We start from the raw sequence: 15,395 nt of genomic DNA on the forward strand, positions 1-15,395 counted from the left end.
CAACGCATGCCCTTACACTGCATACCATTACATTGCATTTATGGTAAGTATTGGATAGTATAGGGGTAAAAATTACTATTCCTACTCCAGGGGGTGCAACAGTAGGGTAAGTGTTGGATAGTGTAGGGGTACTATGCGTTGTAATGGTATGCGTTGTAATGGTATGTGTTGTAATGCCTGCGTTGTAAAGGATGTTGCGATGTAATGACTGCGTTGTAAGTGTAGCGCGATGTAATGACTGCGTTGTTAAGGTTGTTTCTCGCTGGAGAGCATTGATAGAGGACCAGGTTCTACAGGGAGATGGTCTCTTTCCCAAAACAGAGACTCACCCAACTGGAAGGAGTTGGAGGAAATCCATCTGGCATTTGTTGAGGTTTTCCCTTTTTTATGGTGGGAAGACCTATCCTGATCCGGACAGACTATATGGATAACTCCGCCAACTTCCCTGTGCAAGATCACAAACCTGATTTTAATTTGGGGAGAACATCTTATTGTACCTTGCAGCGATCCACACATAGGGGTCCATTAGGATGACGGGCGGACTGTGGTGTCCGCCCGTCATCCTAGCGGGGATTGGGACCGCCGGCCAAAAGGGCGGGGGTCCCGTGGGGGGTATTAGGATGTGCCCGCCACACTGGCGGGCATATCCTGCATTTTTAGCATTGTGGCGGGCGGTGCTCTCAGCACCGCCCGCCACAATGCTAAAAATGCATCAATGCATTTGCATAAACAAAGCTGCAGGCACCACGCGGTGCCTGCTGCTATGTTCATGCAAATGAAGGGGGGTACCACAGGTACCCCCCCGTGTGCAGACCCCACCTCTCCTTCACTCTGGGGGAAGACCGCATGCCTTTCCGTGGCAACGCATCTCTTTGGGCCCATCATAATATGGCTGGCGGTGTCTATGAGACACCGCCACCATATTAATCCTTTTCTGCCCCGGCCGCAAGGCGACCGGGGCGGAAAAGCGGCGGACGGTCTTTCCGTCCGCCGCGGTCCCCCGCGCCATTCTAATATGGCGGGGGGGAATTCAGGAGAGGATGTCGGGCGGATTTCCCCCGCCAGACCAGCGGTGCCTACCGCCAGCCTGGCGGGGGCAATCCGCCCGACATCGTAATGGGCCCCTAAGGGTGCTCCTGAATACTGAGGCAGAGAATTTGAGAAGGAAATCGACTTTGTAGCAGAATGTTTGTCTAAACCCCTAGTTATTTACAATTCTGTGTCAGAATTGGGGAACATTTTGATAAATATGTTTGTCAAAAGAATGCTCTGCTTCCAAGATTTTGTTCAGGGGAGGAGGGGGTGGGGAGGAGCTCTCGTATAAAACAGATGGTCTTACTTGCCCCTGGCCCAGAGGTCTTTGGTTTTCATTTCCTCATTCCCACTGATTTTGAAATTCCTGGTTTGAGTAACGAAGGAGAGTACCTCAGTGATTCTGATTGCTCCAGTTTGGCCTCGCTCATCCTAGTGTAATCGCGTGGCATTAAGAACATGACCATAGCTAATTCTTCCATCCCCTGAGTTTCCTGATTCTTCTTGAGAGGTTCTACAAGAGCTCCGCATGGCGGCGCCTGAGTGAGTCGGCTTACAATAATGGATCTTTCTGAGCAGGCAAAATATTACAGCACCAGCTTCCAGAAGTGTTTCTATCTTAAATTCACTCACTTTATTGAAATGTATTCAGAATGTGGAGTGTGGAGAAAGGTTTAGGTCATTTGCAGATGGCAGGATGTTTTCCAGCTGGGTTTGATCCTTCTATCATATGGGATTGGATTTTAATTCTAGAAGCCCTGAACATTCCTCCTTTCAAACCTTTGCAATGAGTGGATTTGGGAATCCTGCCCTTTAAGGCTTTCTTCTTGATGGCGATCACTTCTGCTAAACATCTGTGATCCTTAGGTTGGGACATTCTCTCATTTTTCCCCCTATTCAATTGGAGAACAAAGTGATTTTGCTGGAATTTTTCATCAATTTTTTCTCCTGAAGAGGAAGAGCTCCACAATTTAAAACGCCTCTGACGTTTTATCTGAAGAGGCTGGCTTCTATTAGGCAGACTCTCTATTGGTTAACTTTGGTCCAGCAAAGTAGTGGTGTAAGTCTACGCAAACCTTAAGTTGGCAGACCAGGTCTTTTATATCTTTGGAACATGTGGTTTCTAAAGTTCCTTTTCCTTTGATGATCCAAGGAAAATCCATTAGGGAGGTGAGCCTCACAGGCAGAACTTCAGGTTGCTTCTCTACAGAGATTTGTATGGGGGCTCCTTGTGCACCTCCCCCGCCTTTTAAGCTTCCTCATTTCATTAATTGCTCCCCCACTCCTGTTGTATTGGTGCAAAGCCAATTTAAGGGATTGCAGGGGTTTCATATCACAATAGGCTTGCATGCAGCATCTCTGGACTCGACAGCCATGAAAAACTTGCCTATTTTCTTTTGTGAAAATTATGTGGAATGCAACAATGCAACTCCATAGTAGAAGTGAGCAAAGGCCTCCTCTCCTAAAACCTCCTCTCCTAAAGTTCCAACAAACATCAACTGATACCCTTGCCACCAAGAAATTTCCGGTCAAAGTTAGGGATATGTAAATTTACTAGTAGGCAGAGCTCAGTGTATTTCAATTGAAATGCAAATAACAGAAAGTTGCGGGTGGCATCACTGCCAGTCCGAGGGTATGCAGGATTGGACAAAGTGCCCAGAATTCAACAAGACTTGGCTGAGACATTTCGATCAGCCTTAAAGTGGTACGGGGTGGTCTGATTTTCCTGGATGGCAGGGCCTCACATACTTCATTTTATAATGCTGATAAAGGCAGATTGTGGGTCACATCTTCACTATGGGAAGGGTCAGCAGAACTGGACCAATTGCCCATGTGATTTCATGCATTCTGTGTTGAATATACGTTGCAATAATTAATGCCTTGTTGTTTATTCTGGAGCTAGTTGTGCATGCCCACCTTAAACCAACCTGCTTGAGTGATCTTGCTTCGGATGCGCACAGGGTTCGCTTTCAAGCCTGGCTCTGCAAAGCGAGAATTCTCAATTGCGTTATCTCTGCATCTGAGGTCCCTGAGTTGTATCTTTACCTCAAGGTATATTCACATCGGGAAGGATCAGAATGATGAAGCATGTGCACAGGAAAAAAGCAAGGCCAGCCTTAGACCACTAGTAAGTCGTAGTTTGATTTTCCCTAAAACGTGCCTTCACGGCCCAAGGCCAGAGTTCTTGGGCGAACAAGGCCGACAAAGGCTCAGCCCTCCCAGTGCAGACCTGAGCTGCCCTTATGCAGCAGACGCAATCAACTTGCTCTGCTCACTGCAGCAGGCATTCACAGATGTTGAATTAGGAGTTATGTAGAACAGAAAATTACACCTTTTGACTACTATTGTTTCAGATTAAAGGCCTCTTGCTAGATATGAGGGCAGAGTTAATGGGTAGAGAGGGAGAGTGGGAAGGAGCCACACAGAGGAGATCAGAAGGGAAACAGGCTGTGGAGACATATATATGCCCACTGTGTAATGAGGCCGCCCTGAAGGGTCGGGGGCTCCTTGGAATTGGAGAAACTTGCTTGGATGTTAAATCGGGAGCATGACCCACTACAGTCACACAACCTACGAGGTATGCCACTAGTGCGAAATGCGTGACTGTTTGGAAGGGAGTCAGAGGGGTGGACATCCCGCTTTGACCATCCAGAGGAACTAACGTTGAGGTGGCATACGTTTACTGTGCACTGGCATATAATTCAGCACATGGCAATGAGGACAGTATATCCATTACAAGCAATGCAGGTACAATATAATTAACAACAGAACTCTGTGCTAAAGAGAATTTATTGAAATTCCATGCAGAACTTACTATAAACTGTACAGTGCATTGTGGGACTTTTATTTCCATCTGGAGTTCATGTGACATTACCAATTTTAAACCAGCACAACGTACTTTACTTTCCCACCTGTGACCAAGGCGAGAGCTGAAACGCGTAAGGAAAGGGGAAGGAGTGCTGTTACTGCAAATAAATCTTTTCATCTCTGGAATGCGCCTCTGTGTTTTTTCTTGTCGTGCTGATGTTGGTGGGCTGCTCCATGGCCACTGTGTAATGAGGCCGCCCTGAAGGATGGGGGCTCCTAGGAATTAGATATATATATATATATATATTACCTACTGGCGGTCGCCAGTAGGTAGTTATAGTTAGGATTGTTTTCCATAGGAAATCCGCAACATTCTATTGGGAATAACTTTGGCACCGAATGAGGGATCTGCCTGTAATATTCCTTAACTTTGCCTCGCTGCGCTCCGCTCCTTCCCTGAAAGTTTCGGGGGAATCCGTCAAGCGGGGGCCGAGATAAAAGGGGGGTCCCAAAACGTGTTTTCCCCATGTTAATTTCCATAGGGCGGTTGGACTCACTTTTAGCCCGAACGGCTGAATGGATTTCCACCAAACTTGGCAAAATTGTAGGGACTGGTACCCCGATGTGCCTTTGCTATGTCTCAAGATATATGCTCCAGTGGTTTTTACGAAAATTAACTTTGAAAAAATATATATTGGGCTACATTGGGCTATATATATATTAGAGCCCAAATGTAGCCCAATGTAGCCCAATGTAGCCCAAAGATGGCCACCAGAGACAAAAAAAACAAATGTAGCCCAAATATCAGCCAGATGTAGCCCAACTATAGCCCAATGACAGAATGTCCCAGAGTGTTCTAAAGAACAACTAGAGCGCTAACAGTCTTACTTATGACAAAAGTATGGCACACCTGAAGTCATCTTGATTGGAATAAAGTGTTAACACTTAAAACATTTAATTTGCAAAGGAACAAAATGAGGGGGTTCATTTTGCCATAGAAATTATGATTAGTGCTGAAGAAAGAAAAATTAGGGCACATTTTGAGTGACTTCTCAAATCCTCTTATATTTCATTAAAAAAATTCTGATATGCAGTCTCCCAAGATGGCCACCAGAGACAAAAGAGCCCAAATGTAGCCCACATATCAGCCAGATGTAGTCCAACTATAGCCCAATGACAGAATGTCCCAGAGTGTTCTAAAGAACAACTAGAACGCTAACAGTCTTACTTATGACAAAAGTATGGCACACCTGAAGTCATCTTGATTGGAATAAAGTGGTAACACTTAATACATTTAATTTGAAAAGGAACAAAATGAGGGGTTTCATTTTGCCATAGAAATTTTATATATATATATATATATATATATATATATATATATATTGCCCACGATGTCTCCTCCAACAGAAGAAAACAGGCAGCACACGAGGCTTTGTTGAGCATCCACCTTTACTCTTTCATCAGACCATGGGCATGACGCGTTTCGGGGGTTTTTTCCTTTCTCAAATGCCCCCCTGGTGATGTCATTTGAGATGTCATCAGTGATGTCATGAGTGATGTCACTGACCATGTCATGAGTGATGTAATATGTGACGTCATCAGCAGTGCATTGCACGCGCAAGTTATAGTGAGTCCAACTAACTATAACGTGGGAATTTCAATGGTTTTATGCGAGTAAAATTTCCACCTAACTATAACTGGTGTGAAACCTATGGTTTTTTCAGTGAATATATATATATATATATATATATATATATATATATATATATATATATATATATATATATATATATAAAAATCCACAAGTTACCTTGAGAGAAGCCACACACGCAGGAAAAGCACACCGCATCTCAGGCGGCATTGAAGGCGGCAGATGAAACGCTCTTTCAGTTGGCCATACGCGTTTCAGGCTATTAAGCCCTTGTTCACTGACACAATATGGAGACAGAGTGGAGTGTAAGAAACATCTTTTATTAGAAATGCGGAGTCCCGCCCCAGTGGGCGTGCCCAATGGCATGCTGGTTGTAGTAGTCCAAAATTGCTGCCATCCAAGGACTCCTCTGTTCTTTAACCAAGTGGCCCACTGACTCTGTTACAAAACAATACAAATTCCTGATTAGGTGAAGGCGCAACAAGCGCCGCTCAACAATGTCAATATCTCTGTAGGCGAGGCATCCTGCGTCCTAGTGAGCGCCGTATCTACCAACACTCCAGATCCGCATACAGCGTCGGGGCTTCTCGCGACCAGGCTAGCCGCTTTAAACAAAAATCCACAAGTTACCTTGAGAGAAGCCACACACGCAGGAAAAGCACACCGCATCTCAGGCGGCAGATGAAACGCTCTTTCAGTTGGCCATACGCGTTTCGGGCTATTAAGCCCTTGTTCACTGGCACAATATGGAGACAGAGTGGAGTGTAAGAAACATCTTTTATTAGAAATGCGGAGTCCCGCCCCAGTGGGCGTGCCCGATGGCATGCTGGTAGTAGTAGTCCAAAATTGCTGCCATCCAAGGACTCCTCTGTTCTTTAACCAAAAGGCCCCCTGACTCTGTTCCAAAACAATACAAATTCCCGATTAGGTGAGGGCGCAACAAGCGCCGCTCAACAATGTCAATATCTCTGTAGGCGAGGCATCCTGCGTCCTAGTGAGCGCCGGTATCTACCAACACTCCAGATCCGCATACAGCGTCGGGGCTTCTCGCGACCAGGCTAGCCACTTTAAACAAAAATCCACAAGTTACCTTGAGAGAAGCCACACACGCAGGAAAAGCACACCGCATCTCAGGCGGCATTGAAGGCGGCAGATGAAACGCTCTTTCAGTTGGCCATACGCGTTTTGGGCTATTAAGCCCTTGTTCACTGGCACAATATGGAGACAGAGTGGAGTGTAAGAAACATCTTTTATTAGAAATGCGGAGTCCCGCCCAAGTGGGCATGCCCGATGGCATGCTGGTTGTAGTAGTCCAAAATTGCTGCCATCCAAGGACTCCTCTGTTCTTTAACCAAGTTGCCCCCTGACTCTGTTCCAAAACAATACAAATTCCTGATTAGGTGAAGGCGCAACAAGCGCCACTCAACAATGTCAATATCTCTGTATGCGAGGCATCCTGTGTCCTAGTGAGCGCCGGTATCTACCAACACTCCGGATCCGCATACAGCGTCGGGGCTTCTCGCGACCAGGCTAGCCGCTTTAAACAAAAATCCACAAGTTACCTTGAGAGAAGCCACACACGCAGGAAAAGCACACCGCATCTCAGGCGGCATCTCAGGCGGCAGATGAAACGCTCTTTCAGTTGGCCATACGCGTTTCGGGCTATTAAGCCCTTGTTCACTGGCACAATATGGAGACAGAGTGGAGTGTTGGAAACATCTTTTATTAGAAATGCGGAGTCCCGTTTGTTGCGCCTTGACCTAATCAGGAATTTGTATTGTTTTGGAACAGAGTCAGGGGGCCACTTGGTTAAAGAACAGAGGAGGCCTCGGATGGCAGTAATTTTGGACTACTACAACCAGCATGCCATCGGGCACGCCCACTGGGGCGGGACTCCACATTTCTAATAAAAGATGTTTCTTACACTCCACTCTGTCTCCATATTGTGCCAGTGAACAAGGGCTTAATAGCCCGAAACGCGTATGGCCAACTGAAAGAGCGTTTTATCTGCCGCCTTCAATGCCGCCTGAGATGCGGTGTGCTTTTCCAGGCCCTACATTCCACAGCACAATAAGCACACCTCATCGGTCATCATGTACAACATGAAAACAACATCTTTCCAACCACTCACCCTACACAGTGTAGCTTGCTATCCATGTGGATAAGAGCTTCAGAGCCCCACGTAGGTGTAGTAAGCGCTATACAAATTCCACAATACAATTCAAGCACACAGATGTGTCAGGAAAACACCAACATGCATTTTAACTCCTTCCGTGCTCATGACGAGCTGAGCTCGTCATGAGCCGTGGAACGCTCACACGCGGGGATAATTCCCCTGCTGTGCTGGACGTTCCACAAAAATTGGTGTGGCCGTGACGAGCTCAGCTCGTCATGAGCACATAAGCACTGTGCCTCATGACGAGATGAGCTCGTCATGAGCACCGGGGCGATGTGCGCCCCCCCACCCCCCAGCACAGCGGGGGAATTACCCCCGCTGCGGAGGGGATGAAGAGATTCACATGCACACTTGGAATGGGAACAAGTTTACAAGACAAAGAGACAAAGGAACAGGGAGACAGTGACAATGGAACAACAGACTGAAACAGGGTAACATAGACTCTGGGACAGGGAGACAATGACACACGGGAGAGACTTATATATTCAATACACGAGAAGCTACTGACATGAACACTGGACAGGAAAAGAGCGTGCACAGACACACATACTGGAATGGTGAGATACTGCCAAGCACACAGGAACACAGACAGGCTGACATTCACCATGAGCCCAAAGTGCTGCAGTGGAGAAGCACGGACACTGAAGCTGGGTTTAAATGGACATGGAGAAAAGACTGGCAGCGAGACAAGACAGACGCAGGAGCTGGAAAGTATGGCCACTGGATCACAGAAACACTGGGACAGTGAGAAGCAGCTACTGGAGCAGAGAGACAAGGAGAGGGGAACATTAAGACTTTTGGGGCCCGGGCAAAAGGGAAGAGGTGAGGCTCCTCCAATTTTCATGTGATGTGACATCACAGGAAGTGACATCACAGAACTATTAATCTTCTTTGGCATTGCTGAAGTGACCTAGAGTTGGTATCAGTAGCATAATTAAAAAGATACATTCCCAAATGAGATAACTCCCCCTAGCGCTCGTTAACAGCATCAGATACATGGGTTACAAGATTGACATTGTTGTGAATAATTAGAAATGAAATAGTTTGAATTCTGAAAATATGAGACTAAGTTAAACATCACTGAAGCCTGTGGTTAGAGTGCCATAACCATTCCTGTTGTCTCTTCACACCACTTTCCTCTGCCACCTCTCTGTGACACACTTAGACACTTTTCTACCCACATCTTTCTGAAACCTCTCATCTACATATTTCAGACCCCATCTCTTTCCTTTCCGAACCCTCTTTTCAATTTCTCCTTTTGCACATAATGTCTTGCATCTACTTCACTTAACCATTCTGCAGCACACATACACAACTCAGCCATTCACCGGTGAACACTGTATTTCCATTTGCCCTGTAAATATTTCAACAGGAGCTTTGTAGCTCCTTCACACGCTTTTGTACATAAGTACGTACATTTGTGACCAGCTGCCAGCCACTGTGAGAACCTTGCATGACCTTTAGACTCAACTCCCACGCTCTCAAGCATGCCCCATTTTACTCACCCACCCAACAGTGTTTAATTTGTAAAAACTTAGTGCCAGGGCTCTCGACAGGAGGACACTAGAGCTTGCACCATCCGTTGCCCCTGGCAGCACTGCCAATGACAGCATCAACACACTACTAATCATCACACTCTTAAAAGTATGACAATTTATACTATTACAGGCCCCCAAAGCTATAAGAATGGCTTTGGAAGCAAATACTAATAATTGGAAATGTAAATTTAAATAATAAACAGAAGTTGTTGTGCTCGTACCTAAATTGTCAGACACCACTAGCATGTGGTAGACAGTTATAAGCCCCGGTGCTGGCAATTAAGTGCAGTTGCTGAGCACCGGAAAGCACCGGCACAAATTAAGCACAGCCCACTCACAACATGAACTCACACAAACACCTATAGACCTGTTGATACTCAGTGTACAGAATAACAGGTTGATATGTTGCATGGAAAAAAATACATAAAATGAAAATCCGAGAAAAACTAACACTCGTAGGGAAGTAAATTAGGCAAGATGTGAATTGTAAATATGAGCAACCTCACTGACATGACTGCCGGGGAGCGAAACAACCATTACAACATAGTCATTACAACGCACTACATTTACAACGCAGTCATTACAAAGCAACTTCCTTTACATCGCATGCCATTACAATGCAGCCATTACAACGCATATCACTACAATGCATGCCATTACAACGCATGTCACTACAACGCATGCCATTACAATGCATTATAAGGTAAGTAATGGGGAATAGTAATTTTTAACCCTACACTATCCAACACTTACCCTACTGTTGCACTCACTTGAGTGGGAATAGTCATTTTTACCCCTATACTATCCAACACTTACCCTACTGTTGCACTCACTTGAGTGGATATAGTAATTTTTACCCCTATACTATCCAACACGAACCCTACTGTTGCACTCACTGGAGTGGGAATAGTATTTGTTACCCCTATACTATCCAACACTTACTCTACGGTTGCACTCACTGGAGTGGGAATAGTAATTTTTACCCCTATACTATCCAACACTTACCCTACTGTTGCACTCACTGGAGTGGGAATAGTAATTTTTACCCCTCCGCTATCCAACACTTACCCTACTGTTGGACTCTCTGGAGTGAGAATAGTAATTTTTACCCCTACACTATCCAACACTTACCCTACTGTTGCACTCACTTGAGTGGGAATAGTAATTTTGACCCTTATACTATCCAACACTTACCCTACTGTTGCACTCACTTGAGTGGGAATAGTAATTTTTACCCCTATACTATCCAACACTTACCCTACTGTTGCACTCACTGGAGTGGGAATAGTAATTTTTACCCCTACACTATCCAACACTTACCCTACTGTTGCACTCACTTGAGTGGGAATAGTAATTTTTACCCCTACACTATCCAACACTTACCCTACTGTTGCACTCACTTGAGTGGGAATAGTAATTTTTACCCCTATACTATCCAACACTTACCCTACTGTTGCACTCACTGGAGCGGGAATACTAATTTTTACCCCTCCGCTATCCAACACTTACTCTAAAGTTGCACTCACTGGAGTGGGAATAGTAATTTTTACCCCTACACTATCCAACACTTACCCTACTGTTGCCCTAAAAGTATTATGCGTTGTAATGGTATGCGTTGTAATGGTATGTGTTGTAATGGAATGGGTTGTAAATGTAGTTTCTAAAAATGCATTGTGATGGCATGCGTTGTAATGGATGTTGCGATGTAAAAACCGCGTTGTAAAGGCAGGCATTGTAAATGTTTGTGTTGTAACGTGTCCTAGTTGGGATTACTGCAATGTTTTTACAGTCTTTCCTGAGATAACTATCAGTGTTTTACACTGTAAAGGATATTAAACTAGAGCACAATAGAGACTTCTTTCAAAGTCAGGTCTTAATTACTGTAGGGCCTGAGACCCAGAGGGACCTGCCTCACTGAACCCCTGACCCCTGTCACAGGCCTGCCTTTCAATGGATACTTTTACCTGCTCTGGACCTCACTGCATATTGTAGTGCTGCGAGGCCCAGAAGCAGGGGCCCCCTCCCCTGAGCCTCTCAGTTCTGGATACTGGGTGCCAATCCCTGGAGAGTCACCACCCACCCACACAAGGCCTCACAGCAGCCGTGATCCAGTGCTGTGTGACCCAGGGGCGGGGTGGGCCGCCTCCAAGGCCTCGAAGCGCTATACTGTAGACCCGAAGCCCAGGGTAGAAAAAATAATTAATGAAAGGCAGGGCAGAGCCAAAGCATGTTGGGCAGTGTACACCCAGGGTCGTGGCTTTCAGAGAGGCCGGCTTTCTGGGTCTCAAGCCTCGCCGCAGTAATGTGGATCGGCTCTGCCCAGACATCCGTTACAGGATAAAACACCGATCGAGAGCGGAACAAGGACGGCAGGATCAATCAACTCCAGGAGCTGTGAGACCCTGAGTGTGGGGGGGGGGGGGAGTCTCATCCCCTGGGCTGCGAAGCATGATGAACATGCTGACACTGGGGCAGGCTCCTGGAACAGAGAAGAGCGGACAGTGAAACATAGAGATAGGGCAGGGAGACACAGCTACTGGAACAGAGAAGCGCGGACAGTGGAACATGGAGACGCAGCTTATGGAATAGTGAAGCACGGACAGTGGAACACAGAGATGCTGACACTGGGACAGGGAGGCGCAGCTAGTGGAACAGAGAAGGGCGGGCAGTGGAACATGGAGGACTGGGGCAGGGGGATGCAGCTACTGGAACAGAGAAACGCGGACAGTGAAACACAGAGATACTGGGAGAGAGAAGCGCAGACAGTGGAACAGGAAGATGCTGATACTGGGACAGGGAGGTGCAGCTACTGGAACAGAGAAGGGCGGACAGTGGAACACGGAGATGCGGATACTGGGACAGAGAGGTGCAGCTACTGGAACAGAGAAGGGCGGACAGTGGAACACAGAGATGCTGATCCTGGGGCAGGGAGACGTGGCTACTGGAACAGAGAAGCGCAGACAGTGGAACACAGAGATGCTGATACTGGGACAGGGAGGTGCAGCTACTGGAACAGAGAAGCGCGCACTTTGGAACACGGAGATGCTGATACTTGGGCAGGGAGATGCGGCTACTGGAAAAGAGAAGCGCGGACAGTGGAGCACGGAGATACTGATACTGGGGCAGGGAGAGGCGGCTACTGGAAAAGAGAAGCGCGGACAGTGGAGCACAGAGATACTGATACTGGGGCAGGGAGAGGCGGCTACTGGAACAGAGAAGCGCGGACAGTGGAACAAGGAAATGCTGACACTGGGGCAGGGAGAGGCAGCTACTGGAACAGAGAAGAGCGGACTTTGGAACACGGAGATGCTGATACTGGGGCAGGGAGACGCGGCTACTGGAAAAGAGAAGCGCGGACAGTGGAGCACGGAGATACTGATACTGGGGCAGGGAGAGGCGGCTACTGGAACAGAGAAGCGCGGACAGTGGAGCACTGAGATGATGATACAGGACAGGGAAACGCAGATCCTGAAACAGTGAAGCACGGACAGTGGAACACAGAGATGCTGATATTGGGGAGATGCAGCTGCTGGAACAGAGAAGCGCGGCCAGTGATGCTGATACAGGACAGGGAAACGCAGATACTGGAACAGTGAAGCGCGGACAGTGGAACACAGAGATGCTGATACTGGAACAGGGAAACGCAGATACTGGAACAGTGAAGCACGGACAGTGGAACACAGAGATACTGGTACTGGGACAGGGAAACGTAGATACTGGAACAGTGAAGCACGGACAGTGGAGCACTGAGATGCTGATACTGGAACAGGTGGAAGACTGATACACACTAGGAAATGGAGACAGAGGCATAGAACAGGGGGTGTCCCCTTTGGGCAGGGACGAGTCTATCACATGGAATGGCGACCATTGTTTGTTCCTTACCTCCTCGACCACTACTACTCCCAACACCTACACAACCAGTGACACTCCCCAAAAAAAGGAACAATGTGTGGTCACAGGCATTCCCAGTGTAATGCGAGCCATGCGCAGACATGACTAATACGAGGCCACACCAATGGCAGAAGTCAACTGTACCATAAGCAACACAACCGTGTACATAGTGCCTAAAAGCCCAGCCCCTCAGCTTCATAGCGCTGCCATTAGCAGACGTTGCTACCTTAGTACCCAAAACAGAGGTGGTTACAGTATCGACCCAGAAGGATGGAAGGTTGCAGGTTGCGCACATATTTCTGTAGCAGGCGCTTTAACCCCACGAGCTGCCTGGCATCACACTCGACGCACCGCATCCCAGGGACTGGATCCTGCGTGCACGTGAGCATCTCTCAGAAGATCCTGTCAGCTGTCGGTGTGCAAACATTAACAAGCAAGGCGATGTCTGCGGGAGGCGCTGCGAGCATCCTCCGAGACGAATGAGGGCAACCCCGGGCTAATTGTGGTCCTCCCTCCTGGCAGCGCTCCCGCAGGCTGGGAAGCGGCACACGCGGCACCTACCTCACTCAGAATGCGTGACGATTGACACAGCGGGTGCTCTCGGCCCCGGCCGGGGCGTATCACGGTGCGTCTGGAGCAGGCTTGATCTGCGGCCATCCTCGCCTCAGTAGCATCACCTCGGTAGCTTTAGGGCCATGGTGGGCATCTCCAAGTCCGAGGTCCCGGCTGCTCCACGCAGCTCCTATTGGTCCTCTGCTTTTACTTGCCTCCAGGTAGCGCCTAGACACGAATGCTGCCAGACCTCGCGCCGACCAACTTCACGAGAATGAGGGATGCCACTTAATATTTGTGCATATCTTTCTGTTCTCCAGGCCCCCGAACCATTAGCGAAGTGCACAGTAAATCTCAGATAACTAGGCGCTATGATACCTGGGTGACCGGTCTCCAATCAGCCTGTGAAGTGCAGTGGCGCTTTTCCACCGGTACACAGCGCTATATAAAAGTAACAAAAAAAAATTAAAAGCTAAAGTATCATTCCTCCATAGCGAGAAAGACGCAGTGTTAAAAATCGCTCTGTTGCTTAATTTTCATGCAGTTTTTTTTACTGCATTGCTTCCGATAAAAAGAACACCAAATATTTCGACTTCTCGGCCGGATCCCTGACTTCCGTGGTCCGTATTTAGCTAAGCTGGTGTGTCCGGGTGCAGCCCGGCTTCTCCCCTGATTCAGCAAACCCTCTGCTGATGCCTGAGCTCTGCCTGCAGCCTGACTGCTGCAGCAGGCGGTGCTCTGCTGGCGTCCTGCGAGAGCCCCCTCTCCTCCCCCCCACCATCCCTGACAGGCTCTCCCTGCTCCGCCTGCTCTGCTGCCCCCCCCACCCCCCGTCCTGACAGCGCCCCCACCCCTGACAGGGCTCCTCCCCCCTCCACTGCTGCCCCCGTCCTGCCAGAGCCCCCACCCCTGACAGGGCCCCCGTCCTGCTGCCGGTTCCGTCACAGTGGGACGCGTGGGGGCTTCAGAGGGAACGCAGCACTTGACACATGCGCTAAGGAGACAGGGGTCACTTGAGGTCATCTGTATCCCAGGTGCGTCGGCCAATCACGAGGGCAAGGACCCTGGCCGCGTTTGTTCAATAATTCTCTGTTTGGTTCTACAACCATCATATATTTTATTTATTATATGACTTATTTATCTTATTTTCTTTGTCAAAGTATTATTTTATTATAATTGTTTATTTAATTTGATCTATTAAAGAATTGTCCTATGACAGTATATTATTTTGTTTATGGTATATGGTTATACATACATTATTATTAATGCATTTATCATCTTTTGAAAAAATGCTTATTTTATTTCTATACATATGCTTATTATTATTATTATTACTATTACTACTACCATGAAGAAAAGTCTCCTGCATGGATCTGAAGATTGCACATCCCGGGTTTGAATTCACCATAGCAAACTAGCTTTTTTTTACCCCTGTCTCAGCACCCACTAAGATCATGTGTGTGCGCTGGAGGTACCTTTTGTGCAGTTGTGTGTTTGTGTTGCATTATTGCATTGGGGTATTTTTTTTACAGTAGTGTAGTTGTGGTGTTTTGATGGTTTTGTTGTACCCTATTATGTTTCTGTGATGCTATTGTGCTTTGTGCTCTGTTGTGTTGTGCACTGAGTTTGCTTAAGGGATGCCAACACAACACATGCTGCTGTATCTCTCCCCTCAAAAGCCGCGCATTCCTGTAAGGTTTCAGGGACAAACAACCATTGAAACCGTGTAACGTGGTAACGTATCACA

General features: G+C 47.4%; 1 protein-coding gene across 2 annotated transcripts in view; it reads right to left on the reverse strand.

Annotated features, from left to right (window-relative positions):
- Nucleotides 1-14,269, reverse strand: part of LOC144785070 (testis-expressed protein 2-like) — a 162,759-nt gene extending 148,490 nt beyond the window's left edge. The window contains exon 1 of one of the 2 annotated variants that reach the window (XM_078664181.1): nt 13,658-14,269. The gene's annotated coding sequence lies outside the window, so the exon portion shown is untranslated. Of the gene's footprint in view, nt 1-13,389; nt 13,495-13,657 lie in introns of those variants that run through there. The other variant, XM_078664182.1, reaches the window with a different exon arrangement.
- Between the last annotated feature and the right edge of the window lie 1,126 nt (nt 14,270-15,395).

The sequence above is a fragment of the Lissotriton helveticus genome, chromosome 10, assembly GCF_964261635.1.
Source record: "Lissotriton helveticus chromosome 10, aLisHel1.1, whole genome shotgun sequence".
Lineage (NCBI taxonomy): Eukaryota > Metazoa > Chordata > Amphibia > Caudata > Salamandridae > Lissotriton > Lissotriton helveticus.